This window comes from Leuciscus leuciscus (genome assembly GCF_965113295.1).
Source record: "Leuciscus leuciscus genome assembly, chromosome: 10".
NCBI classification, from domain to species: domain Eukaryota; kingdom Metazoa; phylum Chordata; class Actinopteri; order Cypriniformes; family Leuciscidae; genus Leuciscus; species Leuciscus leuciscus.
The window spans coordinates 10,906,501-10,926,405 of record NC_138734.1 but is presented as its reverse complement, the minus strand read 5'-3'; positions in this window follow the sequence as shown (position 1 = coordinate 10,926,405).

The following is a 19,905-nucleotide window of genomic DNA, read 5'->3' as shown; positions in this document are numbered from 1 at the left end:
GTTGGCTGACTCGATTTCCTTCTCATACATTCACGTAGCGTCACGGTGCATTTCCCTGTTGAAGCCCAGCGTCCGTTGACTTCAATGGGGCTGCTCTGAACAGTTTTTTTCAGTGATTCGAAACTAGACGGTCATTGGATAAATGCTGTGATTATGTCCCGCCCACGGATGCTCAGCGTCTCTGGGGGTGAATGAGGAGTGGGCTGGCCTGGACTCCAAGCTTCTGCGTGATGATAGGAGGGTCTGTCGAAAGGCTGCATCTCCTTTTGATTGACAGCGATTTCATACAATAAAAAGTCGCTGATGCTGAAGCTATTCGAGCTCAGTCCCATCACGGATTTTGCAAGTGTAGTCGAAAGACAAACTGCTGCAACCTATTTCTTGGTATTTGCTTGTCGAAATTGCTAGCCAATACATTTCACACAATTATACATTTCTACCTTTATTATATTATCACTTATAATATATTTTACATTATTATTAGTAATAAATAAAAGGATTATTAAAATAATTACAAATATATATTATTAGTAGTAGTATTATTATACTTTATTAAATTATTATTTATGCCTTTATTATATTATTACATTTATAAAATTATATTTAACTCTGCTGGCCATTGAGAGGACACTGGTCAAGTCACTGGAAAAGACGCCTAGTTGGTATGACAGGGTAGATTTCCATATAAATAAATGGACAATTTTTAGGATGTAGGCCGAAAATGAGCTTCCCCTCTTTGAAAGACCAGCCGCCACTGTATTCTAGGTATTATCAACTGGCCAGAATTTTGAGATTGCAATCGACGTGAAGGACTATAATGCGTTAAGAGCTCGCTCAAGTACTGCGGAGCTAAACCATTTAGTGCTTTGTAAGTAATCAGCAATATTTTAAAATGTATACGATGTTTAATAGTTGGTGATTTTTATATACACATTGATAATGAAAAAGATGCATTGGGTTTGGCATTTAAAGACATTGTAAACTCAATTGGAGTTAGACAACACGTGTCAGGACCTACTCATCGTCGTAATCATACTCTAGATCTAATATTATCACATGGAATAGATGTTGATGCCGTTGAAATTCTGCAGCAGAGCGATGACATCTCAGATCATTATCTAGTCTCGTGTAAATTACATTTAGCCAATGTTATGATGGTGCAAGGAGATGAACCCAAATGCAGACAGTATTCAAGTGAACTACGTTTATTACAGAAAAACAAAACCCACGAGGGGGCAAAACAAGACAGGATCGACTATATTAGACTAACAAGACTAGACTAAGCTGTTAGTTTATTGTTCAGTTTTCTGTCTAAGACAGGATCAAACTCTTCACAAGACTTTCAACAGGTTACTCACGGTTGGTTTCACATAATGAATGACAATGAACCGGCACAGGACAGCAAACACAAGGGGATTAAATAGGGAGAAACTAATGAGGGAAACAGGTGACAAGGGTAAAGCAAAAATTACAAAACGAGGATAACAAGGGGGCGGGGCAAGAGAACGAGACAACACAAGCACATGGCCCAAACAAAAGGCCATGTGCTTGCACACAAAACACAGGTCTGTCATGATCCTGCCTCAAGACTAAAGAAAATCAAGGACAGGAAGGCAGAATCATGACAGAACCCCCACCTTAAAGGAGAAGTTCACTTTTGAAAAAACTTTTGCTGATAATTTACTCACCCCCATGTCATCCAAGATGTCCATGTCTTTCTTTCTTCAGTCGAAAAGAAATTAAGGTTTTTGATGAAAACATTCCAGGATTTTTCCACATATTATGGATTCCATTGGGACCCAAACGGTTCAAGGTCCAAATGACAGTTTCATTGCCGCTTCAAAGGGCTTTAAACGATACCAGACGATGAATAAGGGTCTTATCTAGCGAAACGATCGGTCATTTCAAAAATAAAATAAAAAGTTGACGTTTTATAAGCACAAATGTTCGCCTTGCTCTGTTCTGTGATGCGCGTTCGTGACGTCACGTAATACGCAATTACGTTGAAAAGGTCAAGTTTGATGTGTTTACAAATGTGCGGAAGGAGGACCATATAAACATTTTCAAATGTATTTGTGTCAGTTTATCGTTTAAAATGCCCATTTCGTGTGCGCATCCTGAGTGTTTTAATATTAAAAAGCCAAAAAGAACATTTTCTTCAATTTTTCAAGCGTGACCTTTTCAACGTAATTGCGTATTACGTGACGTCACGAACGCGCATCACAGAACAGAGCAAGCCGAACATTTGTGCTTATAAAACGTCAACTTTTTATTTTATTTTTGAAATGACCGATCGTTTCGCTAGATAAGACCCTTATTCATCGTCTGGTATCGTTTAAAGCCCTTTGAAGCGGCAATGAAACTGTCATTTGGACCTTGAACCGTTTGGGTCCCAATGGAATCCATAATATGTGAAAAAATCCTGGAATGTTTTCATCAAAAACCTTAATTTCTTTTCGACTGAAGAAAGAAAGACATGGACATCTTGGATGACATGGGGGTGAGTAAATTATCAGCAAAAGTTTTTTTAAAAGTGAACTTCTCCTTTAAGGAGCGGCTTCCAGACGCTCCTCAAGGGGACATCAAATGCGGGACATGACGGACTGAGACACAGACACTAACCAACAAAACATGACAAATAACAATAAAGGCATACACGAAAACATGACAACAGGGTCGGGATGCAACAATAAAAATAACAAACACGGGAGGGGGGGCGGAGGAACAAGAGAGTTCATGGGGTATAGTCCAGGGTGGATTGGGGGTCTTGGGTCTTCGGGACGAGGGCTGAGGACGAGGATTCCGGGCAGACTTGGATGGGGACACATGAGGAAAAGTATTGGGGGAAACAGTCCGGGGCTGAGAAGTGGCGGGGGTGACCGGGGGAACAGCAGGTAACGGAACAGGATACATGACAGGGGGTGTAGTAGGCGGCCGAGGAGGGGAGAGAGGCAATGCTGCAGCAGGCAGCGGAGCTGGAATGGGGTCATAGAACTCCACAGTAGAACCAGAACCAGCGCTCCTCACATCAGACTCGGAAGTAGTGCATCTCATATCAGACTCGGAAGTAGTGCTTCTCATATCGGATTCGGGATTAGCGCTTTCTGCAACCGACTCAGGAACAGCAATCCGTGCAGCCGACTCAGGAACAGCAATCCGTGCAGCCGACTCAGGAACAGCAATCCGTGCAGCCGACTCAGGAACAGCAATCCGTGCAGCCGACTCAGGAACAGCAATCCGTGCAGCCGACTCAGGAACAGCAATCCGTGCAGCCGACTCAGGAACTATACTCCTTACAGCTGACTTGGGGACAATACACTCAGCAGCTGCCTTGGGAACAGCGTTCTCTGCAGCTGACCTGGGAACAACGCTTTCTGCAGCTGACCTGGGGACAGCGTTCTCTGCGTCTGACTCGGGGACAGCACTCTTTGACGTTGACTCGGGGACAGCACTCTCTGACGCTGACTCGGGGACAGCACTCTCTGACGCTGACTCGGGACTTGAAGACAAGACAGGTTTGGAAGGAACTTCTAGGATCTTGACAAGACTTGACAAATAATTAGATAAAGCCTCAGCGGCAATGACAACAGGCATCCTTTGACGAGCTGATACCGATTGCAGGATTGCTTCTGCAGCTTGATCGGCCGCAACTCCCACAGCAGCTGACTTGGGATCTGCACTCTCAACAGCTGGTTTGGGATCAGCGCTCTCAGCAGCAGACTCGGGAGCAGTCCCCTCCGCTGCAGGCTCAGAAACAGCGCTTACGGCAGCAGACTCAGGGACGGCATTCACTGCAGCAGACTCAGGGACGGATCTCTCTGTAGCAGCGGAAAGTTGAGAAACTGACACTGACCCAGGGGAAGACTGAGACAGCAGACAGGGGACTCCCTTCTTCCTCTTCTTTCTCCTGGGCCGTGGAGCAGAGACCAAAGCCGGGCTTGTGACAGGTAGGGGAAGCACAGCGGGGACCGAAACTGGTGCTGGGAGGACAGTCTCAGGCAGGACAGACTCAGTCGAGGAGGACTCCGAAGCAGACTCCCACGAGTACCGTCTCCCTCGTTTACCGCGGAGACTTACAGGTGCGGATGACACCTCGGGAGTCGAAGTGGAGCGCACCTGGTCCCCCTGCGTAACAACGGCTAAAACACGACCCTCCGGGATCACTGGAAGGCTGGCAGGTGGCGAAGACACGGTGTGACCCTGCGGCTCCTTCCGACACAAACAGTCCACCATATCACTGAATGGGCGACAGACCAGCTTCTCTCGTTCTGCCAGGGGTGGAGGAGCGTTGAGACCCGCGATGAGGTAAGAATTGAGGAGGAACTCCGGTATGAAAAACCTCCTCCCTTCCACGACCTGGGCGTACTTTCTCAACGACATCTCTCCCTGAGGGGGAAACGGAGTCTTGCCACTCTTCGTGTCAGAGATAGTTGACTGCCACCATTGTTCTCGGCTGTCCGGAATGAACTAAAGCCCTGTGATAGTAAGTAATATAAGCGATTGACAATAAAAGACAGTCAAATTAAATGGTTTGAATTTAAAATAAAGGAGAAGCTGATAAGTGCTCACTGATTGGTCCGTGGCAACACAGTGTGCACATACGCAGCTCATTCATGTCTATGTCAGCTGGTATGCGGTCAACGGAATGTGCTGCTCCTCTCAACCACTCACTGAACAGAGCAGAGTAGACACAGTCACACAGAGAGAGATGTGGCTGCAGCGGGGAAGTAAGACCTCACACTTGCAGTACTGACGATATTTGGAAATTGCTAAGGTTGGTCCAAAAAGTTGCTAGATTTGTCGCTAGTCGCTTTTTTGGAAAAAAAGTAATTAAAGGGGTCTGAAAAGTCGCTAAATCTAGCGACAAAGTCGTTAAGTTGGCAACACTGAAATGGAAGTAAGCTAATTTATTTAACATAAAAGTATGCTCAGTACGGTTAATTCATAGTTCCACGTGACATCACACCATTATAGGAACGCCCACCTGGAGGGCAAAATAAGGCTTTCCTCCATTGCCCACCAGTCATTTTGATCAGGTTTGTAGTTAGTATTAATGTAGTAAAACAGTGTTATTAAAATATCAAATTCAATACAGATTATTGATGATGCATACTTTATACAGGTAAGCAAATGAACACAGAATAAATTATTTATAACGTAATAATATTGGTTGTCTTCTTTCTCTTTTCAGTATTGTTTGCCATCTAGTCCAGATCACAGAGTTTAGCTCCAACCCCAATTAATCAGACCTGAGCAGCTGACCAAGGATCACCAGAAACTCTGCAGAGCGTTGGTCTGGATGCCACTTTTGTAAGTCATCAATCTAGCAGTCATCCTGCATCTCTGATGTGTCATGTTCAGAACATATTGCAGGAGATCACAACATTGTCTCTCAAGGTCCACTTACATGCAGAGTTTTGCTCCAGCCTAGTCCAGCAAACCTGAACAAGCTAATCAAGGTGCTAAAATCCGGGTGCATATCACTCAGGTCCCTAGCTCAGTAGTCAATGGTTAAGGGCTGTCTTAATCACAAAATCCTTACAGTGCACTGAAACATTAGCTCCCTAAAAACTCACTATGTTCCCTTATCGGAAGTTCTGAAGCTCAAAACTTTAATCAGACAGTTCGCTACAAAATGACACATGATAGATGATTTTAAAACACAAACCAATTTTATATTTCAGCATAAACATACATCGCTAGACAGGTAATGTCTAATCAAGCAAACATTAAAAAAAATTCTATGACTGAAATCTTGCACATATATGTATAGGAAAAAATCAAGTGTATACTTTACATTTTGGACAACCATTGTTATGGTTTTGTTACATTTACATTTTGGCTATTGTTTTCTTTCTCATTTTGCTGGAGGAAAAACAGCCAGGCTAAAGCATTCAAAGTAATAACTTCTGTTGTGGCTCAATAATCCGGAATTGGGATGGTGGAAGGAGCAGAAGAACCAGCATTTCCTGCATTAATTTATCAACGAACTGATCTATAAATAAACATTTTGTTTATGATTTACTGTCTTGTGTAATGTCTTTTAATACTATTATTTTTTTGATGTGTATTTTACAATAGAATCAATGGTCAATGTAACCTCATCTATTCCATGTTTGTTCTCTATAAATTGGTACTTTGAAGATCGAAATGATCGTGTATATGATATGTACTGTATACAAACATTTACTCTACAAGCTTTTCTTCTTTTCTAGCCAAAATATATTTTTAAACAAAACCCTCTTTCCCCAAAGTGATGATTTCAAAAGAAAAAAGGTCTATTCCAATTCCAATAGATACCGTGTTAAAGGTGCAGTTTTCTGACAGCTAGTGGTTGAATATTGGAGACGGTTGTTTCCATAGATATCATATAAAGGCTAGATGTCTTAAGGCGGAGTCACTTCCGGCATCACCGGCGGCCATCTTAGGACAGGGCTCTGTGAATTAAGGTGAGTGAGCAGCACGCACACAAATCCTCTTATCTCGCTGAAATCTGGACGGATTTACAAACGGTTTGGTTTCTTACAAACGTTATTAACGTGGCTATAATTCTGAATGCTTAAACATTTTGAACATAATTATTCATATGTATGCAGTATAATAGCTACATCTCTGACGTTTATAACAAACCAAACCGTTTGAAAATCGGTAGAAAATTGAGCAAGTTATGGTTATTTAAAAGTACATGCACCATGTTATGAGTGAGCGAGCACCCTGTCTTAAGATGGCCGCCGTGCGCGGATGTCGAGCTCCATTGGCCAGCAGCGCGGACGAGACATCTAGCCTTTATATGATATCTATGGTTGTTTCCCCCGGTTGTCGCGTCCAGGCGCAGGTCCTTCATCAGATCTGGATACAGCCTGGATCCGGCGTACTGCGGTAAACCTCGGGATAAACAGAGAGACTAATATTAACATTTTATTGACAAAAAATGCATTAGAAAACGTTCATCTCAAAGACGAGTTCTTTCAGAATCAGTTAGCAAGTCGGCTGACTCGATTTCCTTCTCATACATTCACGTAGCGTCACGGTGCATTTCCCTGTTGAAGCCCAGCGTCCGTTGACTTCAATGGGGCTGCTCTGAACAGTTTTTTTCAGTGATTCGAAACTAGACGGTCATTGGATAAATGCTGTGATTATGTCCCGCCCACGGATGCTCAGCGTCTCTGGGGGTGAATGAGGAGTGGGCTGGCCTGGACTCCAAGCTTCTGCGTGATGATAGGAGGGTCTGTCGAAAGGCTGCATCTCCTTTTGATTGACAGCGATTTCATACAATAAAAAGTCGCTGATGCTGAAGCTATTCGAGCTCAGTCCCATCACGGATTTTGCAAGTGTAGTCGAAAGACAAACTGCTGCAACCTATTTCTTGGTATTTGCTTGTCGAAATTGCTAGCCAATACATTTCACACAATTATACATTTCTACCTTTATTATATTATCACTTATAATATATTTTACATTATTATTAGTAATAAATAAAAGGATTATTAAAATAATTACAAATATATATTATTAGTAGTAGTATTATTATACTTTATTAAATTATTATTTATGCCTTTATTATATTATTACATTTATAAAATTATATTTAACTCTGCTGGCCATTGAGAGGACACTGGTCAAGTCACTGGAAAAGACGCCTAGTTGGTATGACAGGGTAGATTTCCATATAAATAAATGGACAATTTTTAGGATGTAGGCCGAAAATGAGCTTCCCCTCTTTGAAAGACCAGCCGCCACTGTATTCTAGGTATTATCAACTGGCCAGAATTTTGAGATTGCAATCGACGTGAAGGACTATAATGCGTTAAGAGCTCGCTCAAGTACTGCGGAGCTAAACCATTTAGTGCTTTGTAAGTAATCAGCAATATTTTAAAATGTATACGATGTTTAATAGTTGGTGATTTTTATATACACATTGATAATGAAAAAGATGCATTGGGTTTGGCATTTAAAGACATTGTAAACTCAATTGGAGTTAGACAACACGTGTCAGGACCTACTCATCGTCGTAATCATACTCTAGATCTAATATTATCACATGGAATAGATGTTGATGCCGTTGAAATTCTGCAGCAGAGCGATGACATCTCAGATCATTATCTAGTCTCGTGTAAATTACATTTAGCCAATGTTATGATGGTGCAAGGAGATGAACCCAAATGCAGACAGTATTCAAGTGAACTACGTTTATTACAGAAAAACAAAACCCACGAGGGGGCAAAACAAGACAAGATCGACTATATTAGACTAACAAGACTAGACTAAGCTGTTAGTTTATTGTTCAGTTTTCTGTCTAAGACAGGATCAAACTCTTCACAAGACTTTCAACAGGTTACTCACGGTTGGTTTCACATAATGAATGACAATGAACCGGCACAGGACAGCAAACACAAGGGGATTAAATAGGGAGAAACTAATGAGGGAAACAGGTGACAAGGGTAAAGCAAAAATTACAAAACGAGGATAACAAGGGGGCGGGGCAAGAGAACGAGACAACACAAGCACATGGCCCAAACAAAAGGCCATGTGCTTGCACACAAAACACAGGTCTGTCATGATCCTGCCTCAAGACTAAAGAAAATCAAGGACAGGAAGGCAGAATCATGACAGCCAAGGCTGCAAAGCCGACTCCGTGTTTCAAATATGTTAGACCTATGACTTCTGCCACTAAAGATTGCTTTATTAATAATCTTCCTGATCAGTTTCATCATCTCAGCATCCCAGATAGCTTAGAAGAACTTGATATTGCAACAGAAACTTTTAACTCTCTCTTTTCCAGCACCTTAGGCACAGTTGCTCCTTTGCGCTTAAAGAAGATTAAAGAAAATAATCCAACACCGTGGTACAACGAGCACACTCAGGCGCTTAAGAGAGCAGCCAGAAAAATGGAGCGCAACTAGAAGGAAACAAAACTAGAGGTATTTCGCATTTTATGGAAGGAGAGCTCGATTACTTACAGAGAGGCTTTAAAAGCTGCTAGATCTGCTTATTTTACAACCCTATTAGAAGAAAATAAACATAATCCTAGGTATTTATTTGAAACGGTGGCTAAACTAACGAAAAAGAAAGCTTCAAGCACCGAAGTTTCCAAGCAACACAGCAGTAATGACTTTATGAACTTCTTCACTTATAAGATTGATAATATCAGGGACAAAATTATAACTATGCAACCATCTACTACAGTATCACATCAGGCAGTGAATTGTAGTCTCCCTGAGGAAAAATTTGATTCATTCGTTATTATAGGAGAGGAAGAATTTACTAAACTCATTAAATCATCTAAATCGACAACATGTATGTTAGACCCTATACCGACTAAGCTACTGAAAGAGATGCTTCCAGAGGTCATAGATCCTCTTCTTAATATCATTCATTCATCATTGTCTCTAGGCAGTGGTGGACAGTAACGAAGTAAATGTAATTCGTTACTGTACTTAAGTAGCTTTTTTGCGTATCTGTACTTAAGTATTTAAATTTGTGAAGACTTTTACTTTAACTCCACTACATTTCAAAGTCAAATATCTTACTTTTTACTCTACTACATTTTCAAAATCAGTCGTTCCTTTTTATTTATGAGTGGATAAAAACTTAACTGGTCAAACGAGCCACCTATCACAGTAGCCTACAACGTGCGCGCTTTGTTTTGAACTTGCCTTGTAGTGCAGCAGATTAGTAAAAAAATCGTTCACTTTGGTATAGAAGCATGAAATTTGGCACAGATACTCTCTAAGGGCCACTATTTTGGAAAAAGGCGTTGGCCACTCAAAAATTCAATATGGCGGCCATTTTTCAAAATGGCCGCCATTGCTATTCAATGCTTATTATATCAATTATTCAAACAGTGATCCAAGCATAACATTTTATACAAATACTCTCTAAAGGACATGTTAATAGAAAAAGATGCGTGTCCCTCAAAAATTCAAGATGGCCGCCATTTTTAAAGATGGCCACCGTTCCTGTCGAATATTAATTATTTCAAGTGTTCAAATGGTGATGCAAGCATAAAATTAGGCAGAAATACTTTTCAAGGAACAGTCTTTTGGAAAAAGGTATGTGCCACTCAAAAATTCAGGATGGACACCATTTTCAAGATGGCCACCATTTCTGTCAAATAGTCATAATGTCTGCTTTGTCTGCCTCCTCTCCTTTGACCTGTCCAGCTTAGTTAAACTTGCCAGGGATATAAAATCCCCGCCGGCATAGGTCTCAGGTTCATTGGAGTACACAAGCCTCTCCACCACGGCAAGGTGTAGTCCACAGAGAGGAAGTGCCACTGTTAGAAAAAGGATACGCTGCTAGTAAAGGTTGCACATACAGTGGGGAGAACAAGTATTTGATACACTGCTGATTTTGAAGGTTTTCCTACTTACAAAGCATGTAGAGGTCTGTAATTTTTATCATAGGTACACTGAAACTGTGAGAGACGGAATCTAAAACAAAAATCCAGAAAATCACTTTGTATGATTTTTAAATAATTAATTTGCATTTTATTGCATGACATAAGTATTTGATCACCTACCAACCAGTAAGAATTCCGGCTCTCACAGACCTGTTAGTTTTTCTTTAAGAAGCCCTCCTGTTCTCCACTCATTACCTGTATTAACTGCACCTGTTTGAACTTGTTACCTGTATAAAAGACACCTGTCCACACACTCAATCAAACAGACTCCAACCTCTCCACAATGGCCAAGACCAGAGAGCTGTGTAATGGGCTACAGGACAATAGGCAAGCAGCTTGGTGAGAAGGCAACAACTGTTGGCACAATTATTAGAAAATGGAAGAAGTTCAAGATGACGGTCAATCTCCCTCGGTCTGGGGCACCATGCAAGATCTCACCTCGTGGGGCATCAATGATCATGAGGAAGGTGAGGGATCAGCCCAGAACTACACGGCAGGTCAATGACCTGAAGAGAGCTGGGACCACAGTCTCAAAGAAAACCATTAGTAACACACTACGCCATCATGGATTAAAATCCTACAGCGCACGCAAGGTCCCCCTGCTCAAGCCAGTGCATGTCCAGGCCCATCTGAAGTTTGCCAATGACCATCTGGATGATCCAGAGGAGGAATGGGAGAAGGTCATGTGGTCTGATGAGACAAAAATAGAGCTTTTTGGTCTAAACTCCACTTGCCGTGTTTGGAGGAAGAAGGAGGATGAGTACAACCCCAAGAACACCATCCCAACCGTGAAGCATGGAGGTGGAAACATCATTCTTTGGGGATGCTTTTCTGCAAAGGGGACAGGACGACTGCACCGTATTGAGGGGAGGATGGATGGGGCCATGTATCGCGAGATCTTGGCCAACAACCTCCTTCTCTCAGTAAGAGCATTGAAGATAGGTTGTGGCTGGGTCTTCCAGCATGACAACGACCTGAAACACACAGCCAGGGCAACTAAGGAGTGCCTCTGTAAGAAGCATCTCAAGGTCCTGGAGTGGCCTAGCCAGTCTCCAGACCTGAACCCAATAAAAAATCTTTGGAGGGAGCTGAAAATCTGTATTGCCCAGCGACAGCCCCGAAACCTGAAGGATCTGGAGAAGGTCTGTATGGAGGAGTGTGCCAAAATCCCTGCTGCAGCGTGTGCAAACCTGGTCAAGAACTACAGGAAACGCATGATCTCTGTAATTGCAAACAAAGGTTTCTGTACAAAATATTAAGTTCTGCTTTTCTGATGTATCAAATACTTATGTCTTGCAATAAAATGCAAATTAATTACTTAAAAATCATACAATGTGATTTTCTGGATTTTTGTTTTAGATTCCGTCACTCATAGTTGAAGAATACATATGATAAAAATTACAGACTTCTACATGCTTTGTAAGTGGGAAAACCTGCAAAATCAGTAGTGTATCAAATACTTGTTCTCCCCACTGTATCTGCGAGACGGAAGGCAGAAGGACCATCAGAATTGAGACTGGTTTCAACAATATAGGTGACCAGTTCAGAAAGAGCCATAGGAAAGATGGCTGGTTGAATCATTTCACTCTGTGACTCTTTCTCAAGCCTTTTGAGGTTTCTCTCTGTTGTAAAGATGAATGAGACGCAAATGATGGTATTTCAGCTCCTGTGCAATGGCATCAGCACCACTTAGTTGAGACAATAATTTAGCATCATTCAGTGTTTGTGCACATTCATGTAGTCTGTCATTCAGTTGCAGTGTCATTACCTGACGTAGGTCAGATTCAGGAGATATGTTATCACAAAGAAAGCAAACCTGATCAACTAGACTTTTCTGCATCATGGTTCTGCGATGCTTTGTTTGGCCTTCATCTATCTCACTACATTGAGCATCAGATTGTTGCTTCTGGGCACGAAGTAACTGTGTTGTTGAACCGAAGTCGACAATTGCACCTACACCTAGCCCGATCATTCATCCAGTGCCATTTAAGTCCCGTGTGATCTGTACTCCTTCCAGGTAAGCATACATGAACAAGTCATGTATTGCCCCGCTTACCCTTGGCTCGGCTCTCCCACGCTGGCACAACCTGTCAATTCAGGTGCGGCTATGTAACTACATCTATTACTAGCTAATTGATGAGGGGCTGGTAGACAGCATTTGGGACACTAAACTTAGCTATACTATTACTACTAGTCAAGAACTATAGTGTAAGTAAAACTAGATCAGCTGACACTGAACCCCATGCTGAGTTCCACAGCAGTTAAGTCACCAGTGTGCACTGGTTGTGTAATGACGTTCACTCTATTAAACAAAACCTTCCTTAACACATTAAATTGAGCTCTGACAGAAATGGTGGCCATCTTGAAAATGGTCACCATCTTGAATTTGAGCGGCACACACCTTTTTCCATGATAATGTTCCTTGAAGAATATCTGTACCAAATTTCATGATAGCAGCACCATTTGAAAAAAAGATGTAAGGATTCAAGAGAAATGGCGGCCATCTTGAAAACTGGTAGCCATCTTGAATTTGAGGGACAAGCACCTTTTTCCAAAAAAACATTCTGAAGAGAGTATTTTCACAAAAGAGAGAAAATGCCTCTTCTGGAATCTACTTGCTGCACTAACTGCCACAGACTTTTACAAAGGATTGCAGTTCTTGAAACAAAGTTATTTACGGGACCACCAAACCAGACGGAACACACAACAGAGCTTCGTCATGGACGCCCTCAGCATATAGCCGGTGAGTCCCATGAAACTAGTGCTCCTCGACAGGTAGAGAAACAAGCCGATCGACTTACAAACCGATGGCACAAACAGGGAGCGAGACCCAAAGGCACTCGAGACATCAGATTGTCACGAGCCTCACATATTACCGCAGTAGCATCCTCTACCCCAGATACAGCTCTGACAAAGATTGCAAAGATTGGTCTCCTACCAACACCTATACATCTTGAGAACAGATTTGAAGTACTAATGAATGTAAATGAGGAACCCCCAAACGTGATGAATGTGGTCGAACACAGACTGTATCAGCCAGTAGCTAACACTGATGCTAACTGGCGCTCAAGGTCGAGCAGACAGCGGCACTCAGCTCAGAACACAGCCGAGCCCAGGACTCTAATAGTGGGGGACTCCATAATCAGAAACATTAGCAGCAGGGATACAACTACATGCTGCCGTCCACAAGCAACAACTTCTGATATAAACAGGGAACTTCAGAACATTCTAATGAAACATAAGACTGCAAATCGACTCATCATTCATGTGGGGAAGAATGACATTCATAAAGAGCAGTCAGAACTCCTTAAGAAGGATTTCAATGAACTTTTTGAAACACTTAAAAAACTGAAAGTTCAGACATTCATCAGTGGACCACTCCCAGCAAGAGGGACAAACAGGTTTTCACGGTTGCTTGGGATTAATACATGGATGCAAAAAACCTGCAATATAAAAGGAGTAAACTTCATTGACAACTTCAATCTCTTCTGGAGTCAGAGACAACTATTTCATCGGGATGGCCATCACCCAAACAAACTTGGTTAAAGAGTGTTAAAGGACAATATCTACTTCTCCCTCAATCATCCTTCTGCAGACACACACCTGGACACAGTATGAATGACCACAGGACTCCACTTCAGAATGGACATGATGTTGACATATCACACAAGGACAATGATAACACCACTGAGCCACAACAACCTCTGCTCATGGACACAATCTCAGCTGAGCCCTGCCCACAGAGCTCACCACAGACAGACATATTAGAACTGCTCCAAGATTCAGCACCCAAGGACGACTTCCTGGAAAACAGCCAGGGAAGCCAGGACAGCATATCACAGCCTCCTATAACACCAGAGCAACAGCCCCTTTCACCAGACACCTTCTCCCTCTCGCCACCAACTCCACTTCTGTGCTTCTCACAGAAAATGGAAGAACTAGTGCATGCTGGAACCAGACTATCACACTCTTTTGCTGCAAGCCCCCAGATATCAACCAAAAAACGTCGGGCACCGCTACCACCAAAGCCTGCAGGCCCAGCTCACCCTCCCCCTGCCTCTGTGAGAGCTCTTCGGCCTCTGCCACAATGCCAGGGCCCACACCCTCCTCCATCTGCTCGAGGTCAACCAAAAACAACTGATACCAGCTCTCAGTGATGTATGTCGGGTCCCCGCTTTGATAACAGTAACTTTCTCAAATGTTTACAGAACAAGCGGGAACCCAGTGTGCCTGGATCTTTCTCTATTGCTGTTCTATTACAAGATAGAAAGTCTAAGGCCTTCAATAGCCGTACAGCAAACTCAACTAATCTGATGCCTATTGCACGTCTAACTAAGATTGGTGTAGGGAAAAAAAGTAAGACTGTTAAGTTAGCAATTTTAAACATCCGCTCACTTAAAAATAAATCACTTCTAGTCAATGACTTAATAACCACAAACAACCTGGATTTTATGCTTCTAAATGAAACCTGGCTAGAAGACAGCTGCAGTGCAACAATCCTCAATGAAACATCCCCTCCTAACTTTACTTTTATGAGTGTCTGCAGAGCTGTTAAGAGAGGTGGGGGTCTAGCTGCTCTTTTTAAAGATATTTATCAATGTAAGCAAATATCATTTGGGAACTACTCGTCTTTCGAATATCTGGGGATTGTATTAAAAGGTGCTCCACGCATTTTACTCATCATTATTTACAGGCCTCCAAAATATTCTCCAGCCTTTGCTGAGGAATTTACAGAACTGTTATCAACAATTACCTCAGAGCTTGACTGTTTTGCCATTGCTGGAGATTTTAACATTCACATAGATAATGCAGAAAACAATATGGCAAAAGAAACCAAAACTGTTTTAAAAACTTTTGATCTGACTCAGCATGTACATGGACCCACACACAATCATGGACACACTCTAGATTTACTTATCAGTAAGGGTCTAAACATTTCATCGATTGTTATTAAGGATGTAGCACTGTCTGATCATTTCTGTATTTTCTTTGATATATTGATCTCTCCTGCCACTGAAGCTAGATCTGTGTCTGTCAAGAAGAGATGCTTAAATGAGAACACTAGTGTACTATTTATGAAGGCTATATCCTTAACACCAAGCATATCTGCTGACTCTGTTGATTTTCTCCTTGATTCTTTTAACTCAAAAGTTAAAAGTGCAATTGATGATATTGCTCCTGTGAAAGTCAGGAAGAAGAGTGGCAGACAAAAAACACCTTGGAGAAACTCAACAGCAGTGCAAAATATGAAAAGACAATGCAGAAAAGCAGAGCGCATGTGGCGGAAGACAAAGCTTGTAGTCCATTATAACATCTACAAAGACAGCCTTCATGCTTTCAATATGGAACTAGGCAAAGCTAGACAGACTTTCTTCTCAAATATTATAAACTGCAATTTAAACAACACACGCACTCTTTTTGCTACTGTAGAGAGACTGACAAACCCCCCAAGCCAGATTCCCAGTGAAATGCTCTCAAACAGCAAGTGCAGTGAGTTTGCTTCCTTCTTCTCTGACAAAATCAATAATATCAGAAAGGTGATCAGCACATCATTGAGTTGCGCTGGGGTCAGACAGATCAGACCACCTGAAAAAGTAGTAACTTTGTCTGATTTCAATAAAATTGATGGCAAAATTTTGGTAGAAACCGTACAGCACCTTAAAACATCAACATGCGCCCTTGACACACTTCCCACATCTTTTTTTAAAAGTGTGCTAAACAGTTTAGAAGCAGATCTTCTAGAAGTGGTAAATGCCTCACTTCTCTCTGGGAGTTTTCCAAACTCCCTGAAAACTGCAGTTGTCAAGCCCCTCCTGAAAAAGAACAATCTGGATAAGACCATATTAAGCAACTATAGACCGATCTCAAATCTTCCTTTCATAGGCAAGATCATAGAAAAAGTTGTCTTCAATCAGCTGAACAAATTCTTAAGCTCGAATGGATACTTTGACAATTTTCAATCTGGTTTCCGACCGCATCACAGCACAGAGACAGCGCTCATAAAGATAATAAACGATATTCGCTTAAATACTGATTCAGGCAAATTATCAGTGCTGGTACTACTCGACCTCAGTGCTGCATTTGACACTGTCGATCATAACATACTTCTTGACAGGCTGGAAAACTGGGTGGGGCTTTCTGGGATAGTCCTAAAATGGTTCAGGTCATACTTAGATGAGAGAGGTTATTATGTGAGTATAGGAGACCATAAGTCTGAGTGGACATCCATGACATGCGGAGTCCCTCAAGGCTCAATTCTTGCGCCACTCCTGTTCAACCTGTATATGCTCCCAATGAGCCAAATAATGAGAAAGAACCAAATTGCTTACCACAGCTATGCAGACGATACACAGCTGTACTTAGCCCTTTCGCCTAACGATTACAGCCCAATTGACTCCCTGTGCCAATGCATTGATGAAGTCAACAGTTGGATGTGCCAAAACTTTCTTCAGTTAAACAAAGATAAAACTGAAGTCATTGCATTTGGAAACAAAGATGAAGTTCTCAAGGTGAACGCATACCTTCACTCCAGGGGTCAAACAACTAAAAATCAAGTCAGGAATATTGGTGTGACACTAGAGTCAGACCTTAGTTTCAGTAGTCATGTCAAAGCAATAACTAAATCAGCATACTATCATCTAAAAAATATTGCAAGAATTAGATGCTTTGTTTCCAGACAAGACTTAGAGAAACTTGTGCATGCTTTCATCACCAGCAGGGTAGATTATTGTAATGGTCTCCTCACTGGCCATTCCAAAAAGACCATAAGACAGTTGCAGCTCATACAGAACGCTGCCGCTAGGATTCTGAGCAGAACCAGAAAATATGAACATATCACACCAGTCCTCAGGTCTCTACACTGGCTCCCAGTTAGATTTAGGATTGATTTTAAAGTATTATTACTGGTATATAAATCATTCAATGGCCTAGGACCTCAATACATTGCAGATATGCTCACTGAATATAAACCCAACAGATCACTCAGATCATTAGGATCATATCAGCTAGAAATACCAAGGGTTCACTCTAAGCATGGTGAGTCTGCTTTTAGCTATTATGCCAGCCGCAGCTGGAACCAGCTTCCAGAAGAGATCAGATGTGCTCCTACAGTGGTCACATTCAAATCCAGACTCAAAACACTTTTGTTTAGCTATGCATTTACTGAATGAGCACTGTGCCACTGTTCGTCCGACTGTACTGTACTGTATTTCATTTTATTTTTCTAAACTGTTTTAATTATTCTTATTTCTTTTTATTATTTTAATTTCTTCTATGTAAAGCACTTTGAATTGCCATTGTGCATGAAATGTGCTATATAAATAAACTTGCCTTGCCTTGCCTTGCATAGGTGATATAAAAAATTGGATGACTCGTAATTTCCTACTACTAAATTCTGAAAAAACAGAGATTCTAATTATTGGACAAAAAACGTCCTCACGTAATAATCTAGAATACTGTCTAACACTTGATGGCTGCTCTGTTAAGTCTTCGTCGTCGGTTAGGAACCTGGGTGTGCTCTTTGATACCAATCTCTCATTTGAAAGTCACGTCTCTAGTATCTGTAAAACCGCATTTTTCCATCTTAAAAATATATCTAAATTACGCCATATGCTCTCATTGACAAATGCGGAACAATTAGTTAATACGTTCATGACATCAAGGCCAGATTATTGTAATGCTCTACTGGGTGGTTGCCCTGCACGCTTAATAAACAAACTACAGCTAGTTCAAAACGCAGCAGCTAGAGTTCTTACTAGAACCAGGAAGTATGACCATATTAGCCCGGTTCTGTCAAAACTGCATTGGCTCCCTATTAAACATCGCATCAATTTTAAAATATTGCTGATTACTTACAAAGCACTAAATGGTTTAGCTCCACAGTACTTGAGCGAGCTCTTAACGCATTATAGACCTTCACGTTTATTGCGATCTCAAAATTCCGGCCAGTTGATAATACCTAGAATATCAAAATCGACTGCTGGCGGTAGATCCTTTTCCTATTTAGCACCAAAACTTTGGAACAGTCTTCCTACCATTGTCCGGGAAGCAGACACACTCTGTCAGTTCAAAGCTAGACTAAAAACACATCTCTTTGACCTAGCATTCACATAATACATTATAGACTTCTATAATTCAATGTTAGGCTGCATAGATTAGGTCAGCTGGAACCGGGAACACTTCCCATTAATCCTGATGTACTCGTTACATCATGAGAAGAATAGCATCTACGCTAATTTTAGTGTCTTTGTTTATCCCAAGGTTTTCCCGCAGCCTGCCGGATCCAGGCCGTATCCAGATCTGGTGAAGGACCTTCGCCTGGACCTGATGACAATGCAGGGCCTAAGTGCCAACTAGTCTCTCCCTATGGAGGATCAGAATCAGAATCAGAATCAGAAAGAGCTTTATTGCCAAGTGTGCTTGCACCCACAAGGAATTTTTCTTGGTACTGAAGCTTCCAGTGCACATATACAAATACAAATACAACAAGAAACATAGTAATACAAATTCTAAGAATAAAATATATAAAAAAATATATAAAAATAGTATAAAAAGTAAAAAAAGGGGTCACAGTTGGGTTTAGTCTGAATAAACATTTACAGATTATGAACATATTTACAGTATGTTGAGTAGTATGAATTATAATATAAATATAAATATCACCTGAGTTAGAGAATATTACACTAGACAGTGGGAGTCTAGTGCATGTTACAGATTATGAACATATTTACAGTATTTTGAGTAGTATGAATAATATAAATATAAATATCACCTGACTTGGAGAATATTGCACTAGACAGTGGGAGTATTGCACTTACAGGCATATGCATTGGGGGGCATGTTAAGTGTTCAGAAGGGAAATGGCCTGTGGAAAGAAACTGTTCCTGTGCCTGGATGTTCTTGTGGCCAGTGATCTGTGTCGCCGTCCTGACGGTAACAGTTCAAACAGGGGGTGACCAGGGTGAGTGGAGTCTGTGATGATTTTACCTGCTCTCTTCCTCACTCTGGAAGAGTACAGGTCCTGGAGGGTTGGCAAGGGGGCACCAATAATCCTCTCTGCAGTCCGGACTGTCCGTTGTAGTCTCCTGATGTCCGATTTGGTAGCTGAACCAAACCAGACAGTGATGGAAGTGCTTAAAACAGACTCAATGACAGCTGAGTAGAACTGGATCAGCAGCTCCTGTGGCAGATTGAACTTCTTCAGCTGGCGAAGGAAGTACAGTCTCTGCTGGGCCTTTTTCACAATGGAGTCAATGTGATTTGCCCACTTCAGGTCCTGAGAGATGGTAGAGCCCAGGAACCTGAATGACTCCACTGCTTCCACAGTGCTGTTCATGATGGTAAGAGGGGGGAGTGCTGGGGATTTTCTCCTGAAGTCCACAATCATCTCCACTGTTTTGAGCGTGTTCAGCTCAAGGTTGTTATAGCTGCACCAGACAGCCAGCTGTTCAACCCCCAGTCTGTAAGCAGACTCGTCACCATTTTGGATGAGACCGATGACGGTG